This window comes from Lactuca serriola, chromosome 6 (genome assembly GCF_051521515.1).
Source record: "Lactuca serriola cultivar US96UC23 chromosome 6, Lser_US96UC23_V15, whole genome shotgun sequence".
In the NCBI taxonomy this organism is placed as follows: domain Eukaryota; kingdom Viridiplantae; phylum Streptophyta; class Magnoliopsida; order Asterales; family Asteraceae; genus Lactuca; species Lactuca serriola.
In genome coordinates, this window is record NC_136413.1 from 194,337,003 (window position 1) to 194,353,715 (window position 16,713).

The window sequence follows — 16,713 nt, forward strand, 5'->3', positions numbered from 1 at the left end:
GGGGAGCGTTATAGTGAAAGTGATAACATGTCAACAAATGTTAATATTGAGGGGGAGCCAATTATTGAAGAAGAGCCGATCATTGAACCAGAGCAAAATATCGAAACGGAGTCAATCATCGAGGGGGAGCCCATAATTGAGAAGGATCCAATTCTTGAAGAAGAACATTTGATGATGCTGAAGATTCAATTTCCATAAATGGATCAGAAACAGATGTTATGTTCGAAGATGCACCTTTGGATTTTGATCCTAATTATCCACCATTGGATAAATGGACAAGAAATCATCCAAAAGATCAAATTCTTGGCGATCCACAAGCAGGTATAATGACAAGGGCACAACTTCATGCACGAAATGAGGTATTGAATAATCATCAAGAGTTATGCATGTTTAATGTTTTTATTTCCAAAATCGAACCAAAGACAGTTAAGGTTGCAATGGAACACTCTGATTGGGTTGTTGCTATGCAAGCTGAATTGTCTGAATTCGAAAGAAACAAGGTTTGGAGATTAATTCCAAAACCTGTTGATGTGTGAATTGTTGGACTCAAATGGATTTATAAAAACAAAACTGACAAAGATGGAAACATTATTCGAAATAAGGCTAGACTTGTTGTTAAAGGATATTCTCAACAAGAAGGAATTGATTACGAAGAAACATTTGCCCCTGTCACAAGACTCGAGGCTGTTCGTATTTTTCTGGCTTTTGCAGCTCATAAAGATTTCGATGTCTATCAAATGGATGTAAAATGTGCATTCTTAAACGGAGAACTCGAAGAAACGATATACGTTGAACAACCACCAGGTTTTATAAACACAGAACATCCTGATCATGTTTATATTTTAGATAAAGCTGTATATGGGTTAAAACAAGCACCAAGAGCATGGTATGCAACTCTAACATCATTTTTGAAACAATCTAAATTTAAACAAGGATCAGTTGATCCCACTTTATTTCGAAAGAAAATTGGAAATCATCTGATGCCTGTTCAAATTTATGTTGATGATATAATTTTTGGCTCAACTGACCCTACTTTATCTAAAGAATTCGAAGATTTGATGAAAAGCAAATTTGAAATGAGTATGATGGGTAAAATTAATAACTTTTTGGGTTTGAATATTCGTCAAAACAGGGAAGGCATTTTCATTAATCAGGAGAAATATACGAAGAATTTGTTAGAAAAATTTGGAATGACGAATAACACAAGGTTCCGAATACCAATGGCAACGAGCATAAAGCTAACTCCTTCGTTAGATAAATCTGTTGTTGATATTACTCTGTATCGAAGCATGATTGGGTCTTTATTGTATTTAACTGCAAGTAGACCTGATATTATGTTTTCTGTTTGTAATTGTGCAAGGTATCAATCAAATCCACGTGAACCACATCTAACCGCAGTGAAGAATATTTTTCGATATTTGAAAGGCACTACTTCGTTAGGTTTGTGGTATCCTTCAAAAACAGGGTTCTTTGTACAAGCTTATTCGGATGCGGATCTTGGAGGATGCAGTCTTGATCGTAAAAGCACAACTGGTGGGTGTCAATTACTAGATGAAAAGTTGGTCAGTTGGCAATCGAAAAAGCAAACATGTGTTTCAATATCTACCGCTGAAGCTGAATATGTTGCTGCAGCTGCGTGTACATCACAAATAATTTGGATTCAAAGTCAATTAAGAGATTATGCAATTAATATGAAAAAGATTCCTTTATATTGTGATTCACAAAGTGCAATAAGAATTTGTCATAATCTTGTGCAGCATTCGAAGACTAAGCACATTGCTCTTCGATATCATTTCATCAAAGATCATGTTGAAGATGGAAATATTGAAGTTCATTTTGTGAAAACAACAGAACAATTGGCAGATATTTTTACAAAGGCATTGGATGAAAAATCATTTCTTCGTATCTTTGAAGGATTGGGTATGATTAATGGAAATTCACTTCTATGTGATAAAAGCGAAGAGTGATGGGTCTGAATCATTTGGTGTACAGACGGAAAGGGTGATTTAGTGTTCAGAGGTTACTGTTCATAGTTAACGCTTCGAACGCTTCGCATTCGGAAGATTTATTTCTTGTTGAAATACATAATCAGAGATTACTGTTCAAGTCAACGGTTCGAGTGCTTCGTATTTGCACACATTTCAACTAAGGTTAGACTTTTAGTTTGTTTAATTTTTTTTATATGAAAAACCTGAAAAATCAAAAATATTTTCTTTTATTGAAAAATTAAAAATCCAAAAAGATTTTGTTTCGGTTTATTTTAAATTTTTTTTGAAAAATTTCAAAAATACCAAAAATATTTTTTGTTCTCTTTGGTTTTAACATGTGTATTGTGAGTTTTGTCAAGTTTCAAATACGAAGGATTCATGTGTCTGGTTTCTATGGAAAGGTATGATCTCGATACACTTTGGATTAGTTAGGATGTCCCTAGAAGCATGCTACTGCATGTTGTCTCAAGTCTCGTATGATTCTATGTATGGGAAATGAAAGTCTTGATGAAATTATCTCATGAAAATTTCTTCCCAACAAGGCTTGTATTTGCATAAATCAACAAGAGCTACCTTACTCTTCTCAAATGAGTTAAGAGTTTTCTGTTTTTTCCATTATAACAGAGGTACACTTCGATTCTTATCCAATCTTTTTATACCAAACAATTCTTACATTCCAAATTTTTGAAGCGATTTGTCCTTGAGGTCTTTGATCAAACCAATCAAAACCTAGTCAAATCACAAGTCTGTGTTTATGATCTAACATCATGAGTCCGTGCTGGAAGTGAAACCCAAAATATCATCAACCTTAAGGAATTGACGGGGAACCATGTTCCAGATCTTACGAAGCATTTGTTTCAGTACCTTTTATACTCAAAATCATATTCATTTCTTTTGAGTGATCTTAATCAAACATTCGAAAACTATGATGTTTGTTCCCAACAAGATCCAACATAAATTTTTTTATGAATATGATTTCTGTGTGAGTATATTTTCAAAATTCTAGTTACTTTGAATATCATTCGCAACCAAGTTGTCACTGACTACATTGGTTATACAACTAATTTTGTTTACAATTTATCACCTTATGTTAAGGTTGAGATGTAACGAAATTTTTGAAGCCACCCATTTGCCTTATAAAAGAAACCCTTCGAAACTTCTCTACAAGTTATCGATTGTAATTCACGGGAAACCAAACAAGCTGTTAATTATCTCTCTTGATAATTTTCGAAGATATATTTGCCTGGGATTAAACTGTTTTTGTGTCAAAATAAATTTTTGACATCACAAGTTTTCAAAAAAAAAAATTCTTTGTTTCTCAACTAATTTCTTTTGGAACACAGCACACACGAAATCCTTGAGGTTTGAGTAAAACCAACTTAAACTGATGATTTCGAAATTCTGGCATATGACTTCGCTTTCAAAACCTCAAAGTGAAAGAGCCTAAACTCTATTCCGAAGGCATCCGACGGTTACAATTCTCTTGGGGAATACCAAGCAGTCTTGTCTCTTGGTGACGCATGGTGTACGATAAGCGTGTAAGGCGTGTTGACAGTTACGTTTGTTACTTTTTGATGAGTACAGTGCGTATTTCAAGGTGCCATGTCAGCAAACATTTATTGTATCCCGCTTCAAATTCAAAATTCTAGGGTTACATATAAAAGGGCAAATCAGAACTCAATAACACTTTATGCGATCAAACCTTCTGTAACACAAAATTCTCTTTGCAATTCATCTTCTTCAAACGTTCTTTGCTCTAATCATCAACAATGGCGACTACTTCATCACCAACCACAGACGAAATAATTAGCGTTCCGATTCTAAAGATCCAGGGTTCCAACTACCAAGTAGAATCGGATTTGTCAAAGTATCTGGAAGAACTTCAAATGCTTGTGGTTGCTTTACAGAATTCAGTTCTGTCTAAAGCAATGTTTGATTCCTTTGCTGCTCCGATGTCTTGGCTATCAAAGGCGGGTTCTACTGCATCATACAACAAGGAGACAGGTTGTGTGGAATTCACAATGGTGAATGATACGAGAATTAGGGTCTCCAAGCGTTTATTTTGCAAGATTTTGGGAATTCCAAATTCTGGTCCTTATGATGAGCTTTCTTCTTCTCAAGTGGTGTTCATGTTCAATGAGATGGGCCATCAACCTCCTTTGACGCGTATCAGTGATTTCAAGAAGTCGGGGTTACCTACAATATGGAATTTTTTGTTTGGCATCTTCCTTCGATGTCTTACTGGAAGAACTGTGGGTCTTGATAAAGGAAGGATGGAGGTGTATGCAATGGTAACTGGATTGTATTACGATCTGCAAGTAGATTACTTTGAACAATTATGGACAGAGTTCTTAACTAGCATTTCGAAGACGAGTGCCAAGCAGGGGATTTCTTGTGCACGATATTGGAGTCTGATAGTACAATATGTCTATCAGAATGAGAAAATCGAAGTTCCGGAATACGAAGAAAAAGCGGTTTTTCACATGTATGGTAGTCCGAAGGAGGTGCATGATGATCCGGCTATCTTTACAATAATTGCTCGCATTCCGGATGCAATGCTCAAGAAGGTGGATCCAACGAATGATGTGTTGGTGTCATATTTGCAATCCATTGACACAACCGTCGTTACTGGTATGTTACAACACGAAGAGAAGAAGAAGTCGAAGAAATCAAAGAAGACAGAGGGTGGGTCTTCGGAAAAAGGGGTGAAAGCAGAACCAAAGAATCAAGAGCCAATAGCTACATCTGGTACTGTCGAAGAGGTGTCTCCAATTTTAACATCAGTGGTTGATACACCAGTCATCAAAGCGTCTCCATCAAAAGAAACGATTCCTTCGAAGACGGGTGTTTTTCGACGTATCAAAATCAAGAGAAAATCTCAGTTGGTGAAGAAAACACAGGTTACACATCAAGGAGTCACAGTTAGAGAAATTCCAGCTCCGGTGTCTCCATCTTCTAAAAAACGAAGGGCTGAAGATATGGCAAAATTTTTGAAGAAAACCCAACGAATCGAAGAAGTAGATCAAGTTCCTGAGACACCCGAAGATGAAATTCCTAAAGAAGTAGATATCAGTCAGACTACTGATATTTCGAAGCCTGTTGATGTGAAGCTTATTGAACCAACTTCTTTACCTCAGGTTACATCCACAACTGATTCTCCAACATTTCAATCAATTATGGATCAACCATTTACCACTATCTTCTCAACTCAATCAACTGATCCACCCAATCCATCCTCACCTATTGCTGAAACCATGGCTGTTGATGATGAAACTGATAACGAAGGCTTCGGAGGAATGTTCGAAGCTCTTCATTTTGATAAAGCTGAAGAAGATTTTCCTGATCATATGCTGATGACCATGAAGCAGTTCAAGATTTTGAATTCGAAATTGAATTCTATCCTGCAATCTCAAGAAGATGTGGGAAGTGCTGGAGTTACCATCTTGGAAGTTGATTCCATAATGAAGGAAATGGAAGGAAGGGTTATTTTGAAGGCATCAGGATTAATTCGCGATTCTGAAAGACGAGTTCTTGAGAAGACTGATCAGAATGATAGTTCTACAGAGAATCGAATCAATTCCCTAAGGTCTGATTTTATGAAGGAGGTGAAGGATTTGAAGATTGTTACGAAGGAGTGTCATGTGCTTTTCATACAAGAAGTTAAGAAGGTACGTGAAGATGTTAACATGCAAATTCGCGAACTTCGTGAAGACATGACGAAGGAGGTTCAGAATATTCAGCAAGGGTATGAATCAGCACATCAGAAGATCGACATTATTTGTGATGCGGTTGTTCAATGTGTTAAAATGTTTGAGCAGATGAATCCTCAGATGATCTCTCTTTCTGCCAAAGAAGAACAAAATTTTGGAGAGTTGGTCAAATTGTTGAAAGAACTCCAAGACCTGTCTTCAAAATCTACCTCTCCAATTGTTTCTCAAAAATTTCTTTCTCAAAAATTTACACATTTCGAAGTCATCTTACACAAACACCTTGCTCCATTACTTCGTATATCAAGCCTTTTTCCAAACGTATTAGATGCCCCACCTGCTGTCATAGGGGTGCAAGGGGGAGAAAAGGTCGGTCATACAAAGGCTGGGGAACATGTGAAAACAAATGAAGATACGAAGGTAGTAGGAAAAGTGTATCCTTCGAAAGTGGTTGTAAAACCAACTGTTGTTTCAGCTGATCCAGTTATTTCGACTGTGACTACAACAGTTCCAATTTCAAGACCTATATCAAAAGGTATTGTAATTGAGAAACAGAGTGATGTCTCTTCGTCAAAGAATATAGCTCCTTCAAATGTTAAAGACAAGGGAAAAGGAGTTATGGTTGAGAAGTCTAATAAAGAGAAGAAAGCTGAGGTGGCAGCTGAGGTTGAGAGAATGAGGCATGTTCAAAGTATAATGAGACAAAGAGCTTTGGATGGTTCGAATGTTGATAAGGGTGATCCTTCGAAAGTTTTCAATTACGAAATAATAGAATCCAGGGTGATGTTTGATCACATGTATTCTTTTGAAAAGGTTCCGAAGAAGAGCTTTGTGGTGACGAACACTGATTTTGGTCAACTTGATTTTCCAATCAACGAAATGATGTTCGTTATGCCACAGTTCAAGGCTGAAACAAAGTCAATGGAAATCGAAGAGGGAAAGAAGATGAAGATAAGATTTCATGCTGTATTAGCGAAGGCTCAAGAAGAAGTATGGTTCTTGGAGAAGATCAAGAAGGTGATATCTATAAAAAGGGATGTCATTTTCGAAGGGAAGTTTCAAAATCTGAAGTACATTGTGGCAAGAGCAAGTGGAAAGTTACAAGAATTTACTGTGGCAGACTTTCCGTTGATGAACACTTATGATCTCATCAACATTGCCTTGATGCTTAAAGACAAGTCATTTTCTTTTCTCCAGGAAACAGAACCAGATGTTTTCAGTCTTGGGTGTAGGCACATAAAAATATTTTTGGAGAATTATTTTGAGTGCTTAGCTCAAACTGATGTCGAACTTGCTACTGTTAAAGGCTTCGACATAACTGCACCAATGGCACCTTCGAAGAAGCAGAATGAGTTGAAAAAGTACGAAGACGGTGAAATATGTTTAAAGCCATTGGGGATTGTTTTCGCAGGAAAAGACAAAGTTGGAAGAGCTAAAAGGTTCTTATTTCAAACTTCCGAAGTGGAGAGATTCACAAATTCACATTATACGAACTTAATTGTTCGTATGAATTATTGCAAGAAGAACTCGGAAGGAGACAAGAAAGAGATAAAGAAATTTATCTCTTGGTACATGGAAATCCGAAGAGTGCTGATGTATGCCGTTCAATCACTGACTTCTTGAAGACTTCGACCTTTATTCCAAAGGGGGAGATTGTTAGGGTCTAAATTTTGTAATATGTCGAAGTGTCAGTTAGGTTGTTACGAAGTGTATTTCATCTTCGTAAGAAGTGTCTTCGGATGTAATGTTATTTGTACTAAGGCATTATAAAGAGTAGTCTGAATGTCTAGTCCTTAGTATTGTTATGCTTTTGTTCTCCTATAAATAGGGGTCTGTACTAAGTGAGTAGAAGAACTTTTCACTCGGTCTTTACAGATTATTCATTGTACTCTGTAAAATCAAAAGCATAATATGAGCTGAACAAATATTGTATTTACTCTCGTGTTCATCGTTATTCTTCTTTCTAAATTCATACTTGAATTGTTTTTAAACTCGATTACAAATCTCATCACATAGACTATTTAATGAATTATATTTTCCTTATTTTTCCACAAAGTCATTTAATTTGAATTATTTCCTCTTAACTATTGTATAATTCATTCAAATATTAAATAACATCATTTTTATTTTATTTATTTCATTATATTAGCTTTAAACCGGAATAATCCTATGAAAATAAATATTCGTTATAAGAAAGCTAACATCACTAACGAACGTAAATTTAGGTCCTTACAAGTTGGGTTGGGCTCATTGTATATGATACGTATATGTGGATAGGAGTTTTATTTACTTGACGCTAGAGTTGAGATTTTTTATGCATGCATTTTATGAATGGCGGAATATGTGGTATACTGAGGAACTCATAAGATTTATGCTTATGGTTGTGGAATAAACATTTTGCAAGTCTCTTGTGAGAAGAGTTCAGCGATACTGTACACACGTATCCAAGATATTTTTTTCCGCGGTTTTGTAAATTTAACTCCGATAATGTATGGATTCAATCAATCAAACAATACTCAACGTTTTTTTTGAAGAAAAGGTTAATTGATTATTATATTTTAAAATTGAAAAATCTATTTATATTTTTTGGGACGTTACAACTTTAAACTCTCCAGTGGAAAGACGTTTGACGATCAATGGAAAAGATAGAGTAGAAGCATGACAGGTATGGCGGCCGATTTCTACGCAACAAAATAACTGATAATAACTACTATTCAATTTTATGGAACTATCCTGGAAATAAAAGCGATCGACGAGAGAGAATGAGAGATAAGGTGGTTGCAACACCCAATAACCAAAATCGGAGAAAGAAAGAAATCTAATCATTTAAAACACACCTTATAAATTCAAGATATGAATTGATATTGATTATCTTGATTCATAATTAGAAGGAGAAAAGGGGCAACAATATATAGAAGCGAGAAAGCAATAAAGCAAGAGAAAGTCCACTAAAACAGGAAATCAATATGGCGAGGATATAAGAAAACCAATACTTTCCCTTAGGTTAAGGCGTGTAAATTGACAACGCCCAGCTTATCAAGTAAGAAACGAAGCTCCGAAGCTCCAAGCCCCTTTGTGAGGAGATCAAAAAGTTGAAGTTTTAAGTCGATCATAGGGTAAATTTCCTTCGATTCAACATGTTCACGAACAAAGAAACAGTCCATTTCAACATGGTTAGTACGTTCAAGAAAAACCGGATTGTTGGAAATATGTCGAGCTTCTAGGTTGTCACAGAAAAAAGTAGTAAAGCCAAGTTGTGAAAGACCCAACTATAGTAAAAGCCATCGCAACCAGATGATTTCACTAACAGTTGCAAACATGGCATGATATCAGCTTCAACGGATGAGCATGAGACAACGGAATGCCTTTTGTTTTTTCATGAGTTGGGGGCACCACTGAGAAGGACCAGGTAACCGGTTCGAGAAACACCTAGTAAGAGGACAACCAAGCCAGTCTGAATCAGCATATGTAACCAAATTTACGCCACCTGCTTTCGATAAAATTATGTCCTGACCGGGATTGGCCTTGAGATATCAAAGAACTCTAAACATGGCATTCAAATGATTATAACGGGGATCCGAGACAAATTGACTAAGAGTATTAACCGAGTATGATATGTCTAGATATATGAGTACCCTGGAGGTGAAGAAGACACCAAAAGAGGCGTTGAGAGGTACTATCATTAACCTTGTGTTCTTGGTCATCCGTAACGAGCTTGAGATTTTGTTTAATAGGAAATGAACTCGGGCGACAAACTTCCATGCCACTATCGTTTAAAATATCAAGAATGTACTTCCGTTGACTTAAAACAAGACCACAAGTGATCCGGGCCACCTCTATCCCAAGAAAATATTTCAGTTCTCCAAGATCTTTGATGTTGAATCTGTCATATAAACATTGTTTGACTTCATGTATCTTCTTAGAATTGTTTCCAACAATGATGACGTCATCGACGTATATGAGAATAGAAAGGAAGGTATCGTAATTTTTGTAGAGAAAAGGGGAATGATCTGCTTTGGATGATGTGAAGCCAAGAATGAGAAGGGCAGAAGTAAATTTTTGATAATAGTTTCGAGAGGCTTGTTTGAGACCTTAGAGAGAGATGTTCGTTGTCGACAAACATGATCTTCTTTCTTTGTGGAAAAACCTTGCGAAATATTCATGTATACTTCTTCATCAAGATCACCATGAAGAAAAGAGTTGTTGACATTGAGCTGGTGGATGAAGCAATTGTTTTTAGTAGCTACAAACAATAATGTTCGAACTGTTGCTAATTTAGCCACCGATGTAAAAGTGTCATGAAAGTCTTCTACTTCGATTTGAATGAACCCTTTTGTGATGAGTCTCGCTTTATATGTTTTGATATCCCCATTTGGCTTGTATTTGATCTTGTAAACTCATTTTCCCTTTGACAAAGACTCAATAGTCCATGTGTTGTTTTTTCAAGAGCTTGAATCTCCTTTTTCATCGCTTCAATACAGTTTGGGTCTTGCGTGCCTTGTTTAAAGGTTTTGGGCTCATCAGTGGTGGTGATGGCCGCCAAGAAAGGTTTTGTGAGTGTTAGCAAAATATTATAAGAAAGATAGTTGGTAATTGGATGTACGGTTGCGGCGCCTTGAGTTGATGTGGTATGTGCATGGTCAACCGAAGGGGGAAGTTCAACAATGAAATTATTCAGGCGTTTGGGTTGCGTCCGGTCCCTCTTTGGCCGAATATCCCAGATCAGTGTGTGTTTCAAGATTTTGAGGAGGTATCTCTTCATGACTAGTATCAGGAGCACTCCCATCGTTATCCATTATGTGTCCACCCAAGTCTTGTAGGCTAGAGTCAGGCCCATTATCTTCCACCTCATTATGTATGGTAATCTACTCATGATTTGGCCCTTCAATACTGTAGGATTGTATTGGAATAAAGATGTCAAAATCATCTTTTGAAGCTTGGGTTTGAACTGCAAAAGTAAAAGTGCTTTCATGGAACTTTACATCTAGTGACACCACAATTTTCTTGTTATTAATATCAAATATGTTGTAGCCTTTTATTCCTTGAGGTTAATCAAGGAATAGTCCAAGCCTCCCCCTTGCTTTCAGTTTGTCACCCTTTGTTTTGATACTCCAAAATTAAGTAAGACAGCCTAAGACCCTCATGTTATCATATTCGTGTTTTTGATTATATAGCAATTCATATGGAGTTTTATCACCAAGAGTTTTAGAGGGTAATCGGTTAATAATATATGTAGCCGTTCATTCCCCCCAAAAACGCTTTCGAAAATTAGCTTCGAAACATAGAGCTCGAGCAGTATCAAGTAAGTGTTGATGCTTGCGCTCAACAACCCCATTTTGTTGAGACGTATGAGGACATGTGGTTTCTAACAAATTACCTTGCTTGGTGTAAAAATTCAACATAAGACCTGATGTAAATTCCCCACCATTGTCACATCTTATTCTTTTGATGGTTTTGCTGAACTGCTTTTCAATCGTTTTGCAAAAATTCACCAAACAAGTACTAGTATCACTTTTATAATTAAGGAGAAAAATATAAACATTTCTACCGAAATCATCCACAACAGTTAAAAAATACTTCGCTCCAGAAAATAAAGGAATACAATATTTGCCCCATATATCACAATGTAATAACTCAAAACATTCTTTGGTTTTAATTTCACTTAACGAAAAAGGAGATCTCGTATGTTTAGCCTGGGAACAAGAATCACAAACACTATTTCTAAGATTAAAAGAAACACCTTTGAGAAACTCGACTTTAGCTAGTTTTTCTTGAGATGTGTGACCTAGCCTCTTATGCCATCTTTCAATAGTAACCGCTGTAGTTTTACTTCCTCCAAACATCCCCATTCGGTATAGACCCCCCTTGCACTTACCGCACCAATCAAGTTCCTCGAACGAAGACCATGCATTACACAAAAATCAAGAAAAAATGTCACAGAACATTGAAGAATTTTTGTTAATCATCTAACGAATAAGATATTGCAAGTAAAGTTCAGAACCTGCAATATCCATTCGATTTTGGTGCCTCGCCGTAGAGTGTAATCATCCTTACCCTCAACCTGGATGGTATCTCCATTAGGAATAATCACAGGCATTTCAAGTGGGTCTTTTCTTTTGTTAACAAGAATATTACACAGATAGGTTGTGTGGTCGGTGGCCCATGAATCAATAATCCAATCAACCTTATTATTAAATCTACCTGTCATGTTCGATACTCATTGCTTCCCTTCACCACCTGTGTTGGTTCCACATTCAAAATGTTTCAAGAAGGCATTGTATTACTCAACAGTGAGTCCTGGAATGGGAATCGAACCACCTTCAATGTAGGAGGCCCTTGGATTTTTCTTGTCTTCATTCACTTTCCCTGGCCACCACTCAGGATAACCAATTCGTTTGAAGCAACCCTCTCGATTATGTCCATCATGATTATAGTGACTACAATATTGTACCTCTTCTTCTTGTTTATTGTCGTTTTTAATGGACCTTTGTTTTCTATTGTGGAAAGGAAGAGGTGTCACGTTTTGGAGGAACGAAAAACTTAAAGGCGGCGGCTTCGATAGCAGGTTTCTTGTCTTCGGTTATTAGTTTGTGTTGTTGATCTTCTACAATGAGATGGTATGCTGTTCCGAGACCCGAGTTGGACATAATGACTCCGAACCCGTTTGTAACATCCTAGAAATATAGATAACATTTTGATTTTAAATTTATTCAATTCATAAGAATCTGATATCCAAATAGTCAAATGCGTATAAATGTCTCATGTTATCAGAGTACAATTCATAAAATAACTAAGTCCAGGAAAACATAGAGTGATGTGTTGCGATCAGGCCGTACCCTTCCACCCTCGAACTGGAAGTACCTAAAACATAAACTGAAAACTATAAGCACAAAGCTTAGTGACTTCCCCTAAAATACCACATACAAAACAAACATACCGCTAAGCATATCTAGGTGTTGGCCTGCCCCTTCGGTCTATTTCAATCGGATACTGCCAAGCATATCTGGGTGCTTGCTTACCCTTTTGGTCTTTCTCAACAATACTCTATCAAGCATATCTGGGTGCTTGCACTCCCCTTCGGTCTATTTCAATCGAATACCTGGTCTATTTCACCCCTACTACTACCACATAATATCATAATATAAATCATAGAGTCATCAAGCAAATACAGACATAACTCATAGTTTTCACAAAGACAATCAGCATACTACAACATAAACTAGTGGGTAGAACTTGGTGCCTTCGACCTATGGATAATGCGAAGGAAAACTAACTTCAGACTATGAGTATCAAATTGCACTCAACGGATGACTCACGAACTCCTCCCCATATCACACAAACATAAAACCCTAATTAGAAATTAGGCTACATTCTAACCCAAAGGTCCAAAACCGTAATTATTGACTTAAGGAAAAAGGGCTCCCTTACCTTTGCCTTATTGGGTCTCCTATCCTCCAAGGCCCAATTCCAAAAAAATCCAAAAAGGCATCCACGCCCACAATGGGGCCACAAAGGCCGAAGAACAACTAACTTGGCCTAAAGCCCAAAAAAATGATGTGCTACATTAGGTGGGCCTAAGGCCCAACTTACTCAAGTCCAAAGGCCAACACCAAGTGTTCCCAAAAATCTTCTAGGCCTACTTACTGCGTACATGCGGTCTACTTGGCTTGTACGCCCATCGTATGCTGGTGTTGACCAGGGATCGAGGCGCTGGCCCAGTATGTGCAGTGTACACTGGAGTATGCATGGCGTACTGGTCTGCCAACCCATATTCACTTCCATGTCTTAATCCATTAAGACCTAACATTCAAAACATAGATCTAGGTCCCTAAAAACGTCCTAATCCATAAAGTTGCAAACTTTATGCTTTTGCATGCAAGTATGGGGCCCAAAACATGAATTAAGTCCATAGATACACTTGGATGGTTCCTAACACTTGCATGGTTGAGGCTTAACCATCATGGTCTGATTTTTATGATTCAAAACACCTCCAAGAGCTCAAAAGATAGATCATATGGTCCAAATTTGCTAAACTCCGAGAATCCAAACTATGGGACTAAAAGATACCATTTTTTACTCTAAAACTAGATCTAATCATGCAATGATCAAGGTTTAAACTTTATACCTTCAATAGGTTAGAAATGGTGCCAAACGTATGGATTTATTAGCTCTTCCCACGTCCTTACTTTTTCCCAAGCTTCCTTCTTATTCAAAGACTCTAAAGAACAACAAAAACTCTCAAGAAACCTCACAAATGCACTCAAGGTGGCTTAAGGTTTGAGATTATCACAACAAGGGCAATGGAGGCTGAAAATGTATAGGATTTGGGGTACTTAATGTCCTTTTATAGGGTGCAAACCCTAAAATCTAGGGTTTTCTCAGACTCACGTACGCCATGGGTACTCTAGGTACGCCCCATGTACGTGGTTAAGTCCTGCGACTAGATATATGGCTCGTACGTTTTGTGTACCCATTGAGTACACCTCATGTACTAACCAAAGGACCAATTTTGAAAGAATTTTGCATTAGGGCTAAAAGAGGAACTTAACAAAATTTGAATGTTACAATTCTCCCTACTTGAATCAAACTTCGTCCTTAAAGTCTGCTGCTCCAAATAACTTCGGGTAATGCTCCCTCATCTCATCCTCTGGCTCACACGTCCACTTTGAACCCTTGCGTTGTTCCCACTGGACTTTCACCAACACAACAACCTTGTACCTCCAGGTTTTTCGTCTTCCAGTCAAGGATCGCCACCGATCTCTCAATATAGTTCAAGCGGTCATCCACCTGAATACCCTCCAATTGAACCACTGCGGAATCATTTGCCAAACATTCCCGTAGCCGCGAGACATTGAAAATATTTTGAGTCTGAATAAGCTACTCTGGAAGATCTAGTCAATATGTCACCCAGCCCACCGATCTCTCAATATAGTTTAAGCGTTCATCCACTTGAATATCCTCCAATTGAACCACTGCGGAATCATTTGCCAAACATTCACGTAGCCGCGAGACATGGAAAGTATTTTGAGTCTGAATAAGCTGCTCTGGAAGATCTAGTCGATATACCACCCAGCCCACTTGAGTTGTAACCCTGAGTGGACCGATATACATAGGGCCCAGCTTGTCGTGCTTCCTGATTCGAATGACACTTTTCCAAGGTGACAACTTCAGGAGAACCATGTCCCTAAACTGAAACTCCAAGTCTGATTAGCGCTTGTCGACATACCTTTTCTGCCAACTCTGAGGTGTCTGAAGTCTACTATGAACCTGAAGAGTCAACTCGGTCGTCTTGAGTACCACCTTGGTACTCCCCATAACTCGTTGACCGACCTCACCCCAGCATATCGGGGTCTTGCATTTCCTCCCATAGAGCATCTCAAAAGGAGTTTGATCGATGCTGGCATGGTAGCTATTGTTATAAGAGAATTCCGCTAATGGAAGATATGAATCCTAGCTACCACCGAAATCCAGAACACACGCTCGCAACATATCCTCCAATATCTGGATGGTTCGCTCGCTCTAGCCATCTGTTTGGCGGTGAAAGGTCGTGCTGAAAAGCAGACGAGCACTGAACTCGTCATGAAATCTCTTAAAAAAATCTGGAAGTAAACCAAACGTACCTATCAGAAACCACTGAAACCGGCACCCCATGCCATGCCACAACCTCCCTGATGTATACCTCAGCCAACTTCTCCGCAGAGATACTCTCCCGGATCAGGATAAAATGCACAATCTTGGTCAATCGATCCATGATGACCTAAATTGATTCCACACCGCGTGCAGTCTGAGGCAACTTCGTAATGAAGTCCATGGTAATCTCCTCCCATTTCCAAATGAGAATATCCAATGGTTGTATCTTGTCGTGAGGTCGCTGATGCTTAGCCTTGACTTTCAAGAAAGTCAAGCATCTCTCCACGTACCAAGCTACATCCCACTTCATGAAGGGCCGCCAATAGTCTGGAGGAAGATCCATATACATCTTCGTCGCCTTGGGATGAATGGAGAATCTCAATTTGTACGCCTCCTCCATCAGAACCTGACGCACACCACCCTGATATGGAACCCACACTCTCCAACGGAGAGTCAACAAACGTCAACTATCATAGTCGAAGTAAACCACCTAACCCACGATGCACTCACTCTTTTAGTGCTCTTCCTTTAAATCCTCGATCTGTGCATCTCAAATCCGCTTCAGAATTTGATAATCACTGTCATTCTAAGACAAATATCCCGGATTGGAGCCGCGACTATCTTGCAGCTAAGAGCATCAGCCACCACATTGGCCTTCCCCGAGTGGTAAAGGATCTCACAATCATAATCCTTTACAACATCCAACCACCGACGCTACCTCGTATTCAGATTCAGCTGATCCATCAAGTACCTCATGCTCTTGTGATTCGTATACATAGTACAACGGACCCCATAGAGATAATGTCGCCAAATCTTGAAGGCGGAAACCACCGCCCCTAGCTCCAAATCATATGTTGGATAATTCGCCTCATGAGGCTTCAGCTGCCTCGAGGCGTAAGCAATAACACGACGCCTCTACATCAAGACCGTGCACAATCCCATCATATACGCATCACAGTAAACCACAAAATCCTCGACACCCTCTGGCAAGGTCAAAATTGACACATCACATAATCTCTGTCTTAGGGTCTCAAACGATGATTGTTGCTCAAGCCCCCAGTGAAAAGTGGCAGTCTTCTTCCTCAGTTGGGTCAGTGGAACCACTATCTTAAAGAAATCCTGAATAAATCTCATGTAATATCCTACCAACCCAAGGAAACTCCGAATCTCAGATGGAGACCTCGGAATTTCCCACCTCATGACAGCCTCCACTTTGGTCGGATCGACAAGAATACCATTCTAGTTGACAAGGAACCCCAGAAATTGCACCTCGCGTAACTAGAACTCGCACTTGGAGAACTTCGCATACAATCTCTCCCTCCTCAGGGTCTCTAACACCTCTCGCAAGTGCTCCTCATGCTGCTACTGGGTCTTGGAATAAACCAGGA